Source organism: Arachis hypogaea, chromosome 13 (assembly GCF_003086295.3).
Source record: "Arachis hypogaea cultivar Tifrunner chromosome 13, arahy.Tifrunner.gnm2.J5K5, whole genome shotgun sequence".
NCBI lineage: Eukaryota > Viridiplantae > Streptophyta > Magnoliopsida > Fabales > Fabaceae > Arachis > Arachis hypogaea.
This window is the reverse complement of record NC_092048.1, coordinates 5028635-5034634: the sequence shown is the minus strand read 5'-3', so window position 1 is coordinate 5034634 and position 6000 is coordinate 5028635. Positions and strand designations below refer to the sequence as shown.

The 6000-nt window shown below is 30.5% G+C and overlaps 1 pseudogene; it reads right to left on the bottom strand.

Annotated features, from left to right (window-relative positions):
* Positions 1-2773: 2773 nt before the first annotated feature.
* On the bottom strand, positions 2774-4108 carry LOC112736672 (cysteine proteinase inhibitor-like; annotated as a pseudogene).
* Positions 4109-6000: the final 1892 nt, after the last annotated feature.

Sequence of the window (6000 nt, the reverse complement as noted above, 5' to 3'; positions counted from 1 at the left end):
TTACACAATTAAAATCATTATTAATAGTTATTTAATGACTACAAATCACAAAAGTTACTTACCTCTGACACTTCTCATTATTTTGACTGTTAGCTATTATTTCCGCAGATATTTAATAATCACAGATGTTTATCACTAAGTGCAACGAACGTATGAAACCATAGGACATTGTCTCAAATATTATAATAAAATTAGGAAAAAAGACATATAAGCCTCTGACTTTTTAAATTTTTGACAAATACATTTTTTACAAAATTTAAATACAAAAAAGTTCATGACTTTAACAAACGGAAGACAATTTAGTCCTTCCGTCTATTTGTCTCTCATACACCAAACAGAACTGGCTGACGTGGCTGAAACTGTGTCCAAGTGTCTGGTGCAATAAAATTCGAAGGATAAATAAGTCATTGACGTCATTTTGCAAATAAAGTTCGAAGGACAAATAGGTCCTTGAGAATTTAGTTCATTATGCTTCTATATGTATCATATATTACTATCCAATTGAAATATACCTATATTATGTATCATATATTACTATCTAATTTAATAATCAAATGTGTCACATGACACTCTTATTAAAATTGAGAAAAAATATTTTTTTTTTCAAAATTAATAAACTCTTTTCCTAAATTCTCTCATCTATGATCTACCTCTCTCCATTTTTCTATTTCTCTTTACTATTTTTACTCTATATATAATTATATTTTATATTAGTAATTTGACAAATCAAAATATGTCATCAAATATGTTTTTACAATTAAAATATTTTAAATGTAAAAGTATACACATTAAATTATTTTAAATTTTAGATAACGAATGTTAAAATTAATTATTAATAAAAAATTAGACTTTTTCATATAAAAATAATAACTAAAAGTCTTATTATTTAATTTTTTATCTGCAGATATCTTGGTCTTCTTAGTCAGAGACTTTTGTCAACTTAAGACTTTTTTTGTAAAAATAGTTTGATTTTATAAATCTTTTGTGCCATGCATAGTTTATACTGTTAGAACAAAGTGAATTATAATTTAAAAAAAAAATATTCTCGTAATGTTATTATGGATAATAATACTAGTTCTAATATAATACACAAATGCACTAATGCTAACTTAATAAATGAATGATGCACAAATGAACTAATGTTAACTTGATGTATAAATGAACTCATGCTAACTAATGCCACTGGTATGATGAAAACTAAACTAATGCAATTTAATAAATTCTAATATAATACACAAATGCATTAAAATTGAACTAATGCAATTTAAAAAAAAAAAAAAGTAGAAACAGAACAAGCCCAATTTCTACAATTTTAATACAAATAATTTAAATTGCAGAATACAAGTTAACTAGATTTCAAAATACAAGTATAATTTTATAAACTAAATTCTCATAATAGAAGCATAATAGAAGTATAATGAACTAAATTCTCAAAGACTTATTTGTCCTTCAAACTTTATTTGCAAAATGACGTCAAGGACTTATTTGTCCTTCGAACTTTATTCCCCTTCCAACGTGGCACTGTAACGGACACCTGGACACCGTTTCAGCCACGTCAACCAGTTTCGTTTGGTGTATGAGAGGCAAATAGACGGAAAGACTAAATTGTCCCCTGTTTGTTAAAGTTAGGAACTTTTTTGTATTTAAATTTTGTCAGGAATGTATTTGTCAAAAATTTAAAAAGTTAGGGACCTATCTGTCTTTTTCCCATCAAATTAAATATATTTAGAATAGCTTGAGGGTGGAAATGAAAAGTGGGGATGTATCTTTGGATTTTTGGGGTTGTTTTCGTGTTAATCTTCAGATCAGAGAAATGGTCTTTATTGCAAGACTTTAGTGAATTTAAAGAGATAGAAACAATGATATTTTTAATCAAAATGTCAGTTGGAACAAGGATAAGGTTCTCATATTTATTATATATTATGCGGCTGAATATGATATTGTTAAGCATACTAACCAAGTGACTAATGATATCTCTTTGATTGATTTTTGGTGCCATCCTCCTATCAATGTAGTTAAGCTAAATTACGTTGCTAGTCTTTTTGAGCAATACCATTTGGCTAGTGATTGACGAGTTATGTTGCAAGTATTCTGGTAGGACTCATAAAATGGTGTGAACTTTATGCAATTTGAATGGGTCTTTGTTTGGCCTGAAAAAGTAGGAATAAGGAGGCTTATGTGAAACAAATTATTTAGAGGCTTATCTTATTATAAACAAAGAATTTGCTATAATGCGAATGGATAACAATGACATTTTCTGTAAGATTGGTGAGATGTTGCAGCAAAACTATGTAGTCCACATTCATTTGATTCAGAGAACATCGAACTCAATTGTTAATCTTTTAGTAAAGATAACAATTAAATATAATCTATCTTATTCTGAATTTCTCTTCTTTTATAGTGTTGTTGAAGAGATTATTAAGAAGAAAAGATGTCCTCTCTGACTTAAGTGATTTTTATGTTTTTTTTAGTCACAAAAAAAAATAGTAAAATTTATTATTTTTTATTAGCAATTAACAAATAATATTTTAAAAAATAAATTAAAAATATATTATCGAATTACAAAACTAAAAAATCAGTCTAATAATTAAAATATTAGCAAAAAATAACAACTTCTATTGGTAGTTTAGTTTTATTTTCTTTACACTATAGTACTTTAGTTAGCTGTTTTAAGGTCATAAAGAAACTCAAACAGAAAATTTTTCGTTGTAAAGCAAACAATAATGCAAATCAGCAAGTAAATGTCACCATACTCTCAATTATAACTTCCATGTTCCATCAATAAGTAATTTTTAACTTTTTATACATTCTATTGATGATATATTAATAATATTACACCCATTATAGTATTTCAGAGCATAGCTACATTTATTCCATACATATATTAGTGAAAATTAAATACATAGCTAGATAAGTGGTCTAGACACTGAAGCAGCATTATCATTTTCATTATCATCATCATCAGTAACAAGCTTGAACTCTTGCAGCTCCTTGAAGTTCAACCATGGCTTCATAAACTTGTTTCTTCTCATCACCATCTTTTGCCTCCATAGTTATTTCATATATGCTTCCAGCAACTACTTGCTCCTTTGCACTTATCACCCTCACAAGCTCCAAGCTTGAATTCTGCAGCAGAAATTAGAAATTATAAACATATTATTCAAATACAAAAATATTAATCACTTGTATTTTCTCAATTCATTCGAACTAAAAATAATACTTCAAATCATACAAGTATTAATTCTTAAATAAGAATCTCCCTTATTATTACACATAGAAAATAACCCAATTTTGAATAATAACCCCACTAACATACTAACATAAAGCACAAGACTTTAATAAAGTGACAAAAATAACCCAAATTAAAATGAATTATATATTTTATCTGAAAAAAAATTAGAAATATAGAAGTAGAAGACGAAGAAGAAGAACTGATTTTTTGTTATGTTCTTCAAGAGCAAAGTGAGCAAGGTTCTGGATCTCAATGCTGTTCTGGCTTCCTTCAACCACACGATTGCCACCTAGTGTAGCCATTTTCTCTTATCTCTGATTTCTTTTCTTTTTTCTTCACCCTTTATTATTGACTTTTTTTTCCTTTTCAATTACCAGAGAGACCTATAAACCAATATAACAGAGAAACAACAAAATGAAATAGAGTGATAGGAACGCCAATGTGAGTGGATGACGATGCAGTGCGATAGAAAATAATTTCAACAAAGAAGGATCAGATTCAGAATGGTGAAATAAAAAATCGAAAGCAATTCTGAATTAAGGAGATTTACCTGTCAAGACAAGGAACAGTGGTGGCACCTGACGGAGTAAAAGAAAACCAGTGGTGGCAGCGGAAGAGGTCACGGGTTTGCAGCGACGGAGGGAGAATCCACGGAGGACTTGCGAGGGAAGTCAGAGTCACCGCCGAGAAGAGGGTTAGGGGTTTATGGTGGGACCAGCGATGGTAGGAGTAAAGTCTCACATATGCCTATTAAAGAACAGAAGTTTATATTGTTTAGGAGAAGAGAAACTGCTTTTTCAAGCTTGGTAACGCTAGCTTGTTTCCTAAGTAGGGGCATTAGTGTGGCGGATTTGGGCTTGCTGTCCTGTTAGCTCTAAGTATAGAGCACCGAGCTTGACTCATGACAATATAGAGGAACAACAGGTCACTGCTTTCTCAGACCGCATGGCCTAGTGGATTGGGCCTTTCATTTTTTTGTTTTTATTTACAACTGAATTTTTTTTTACAACAATTAAAAAAAGATCTCTCATAATATACTATTTTTTTTTTGCACAACCATTAAATAATCTTTTCTATTTATATTTTTTGAAAAATAAAATTTTAAAATCAAATAAAAATTAAATTTCACACTAATAAAATTTATAACTAATCAATTTAATCCCTATAACTTTTAAAATTTATTAATTAAGTCGAGTTTTATAACTATCTAGAATAAACTACTAAAATGGTACTCAAAATTTTATATTGTTGACAAAAAAATTCACAAAAAATATTAACAACAAATAAGCTTCTAAAAGATTTAAAAATGAGACGAAAAGAATAATATATATATATTCTAAAAATAGATTTTAGAGATCAAATTTTTTATTCAAATATTTATAACATTGTTCTAAGTTCTTCGCTTGACAAGTCTCACTTCGGTCATATATATTAAAGCACATGGGTTTATAAAACTTATGAGAAGGTGTAATATTTTTCGAACTTGATAATACGAGCTTGTGACCTGAGTGGGAATATTATTGTGATGGAACATGGGCTTGAATATTCTTGATAGGGCTAAATGGATTTGCAATATGCTGTCCTGTCCTCTCCAAGTTGAAAGTTGGGCCTCGGAACTTGGGCGTAGGCTGGAGGGCAAAGGGTTAACAGGCTGCTGCACCCTTGGCCCACATAGCTTGGTATGTCTTGCTCATAAACCATCATTTTTTCTTTTTTAACTATTCTTTTTTTAATAAAAACTTTAGAGGTAGATTACAGTTGAATTTTTTTTAACAATTAAACAATCTTTTTCGTTCATATATTTTCTTTTGCACAACTATTAAACGATGGAATACTTTTTTTAACAACTATTCAATAATTTTTTTCATCTTTAAAAAATACTTTAGAATCAAACAAAAATTAAATTTAACACTAATAAATTATCTAGCTAATCAATTTAATCCTTAAAATTTTTAAAATTGATTAATTAGGTGAGTTTTATAATTAATTGTTGCAAATAATGGATGGTTTTAAGAGCTTTTAATTGATATCCATTTTGTGAAAAATGGAATTTCGTAGACAAAGTTATGGACGCTGCAAGTTTGGTGTATAAAGCTGTGTTGCAGGGTGGCAAACTGGTTGCAGAATGCTTTATGGGCATTCTGCCCATTTTTTAAAAATACCCATCCACGCATACGCGTGGCATGAAATTTTGGCGACGCATGCGTACGCGTGTGTGCATATTCACGCGTACGCATGACTCACGTGTACGCGTGACTTGATGTACGCTCCACGCGTGCGCGTGGCCTACGCGTACGCGTGGATGCTGCCTGCTGCAAAAACCGGTTTTGACTGTTTTTAAACAAATTTACCACTTCTAAACCTCCATTTTCTTCCCTTTAAGGCTTAAAGTATGGTTCTAGGTCCAGTAGATAAAAGAAGCTAGAAAAACAAGATAACTTGAGGGTGAAGAAAGTTGTAAATGGTGGCTTTTATGAAGAAAATAAGAATGTTAACGAAGTTTAACGCTAAGGCTTGATATTTGATGATGTATTGATAATAATTTCCATGGCTTATGAATAATGATATTTGAGATACGAGTTTCCCTGGGTAAAAGCCGTGGCTCGCCACCACATGTTCCAGGTTGAATCTCGATACTCTATTGATCCTACGTCGTAAGGGTGACCGGACACGTATAAATTCTCCGGTATGGATAGCCCCATTGAGTGATTATATGATGAATGAATGTGAACTCTATGCATAGACTCTTGGGGATGCGCGACGGGGGA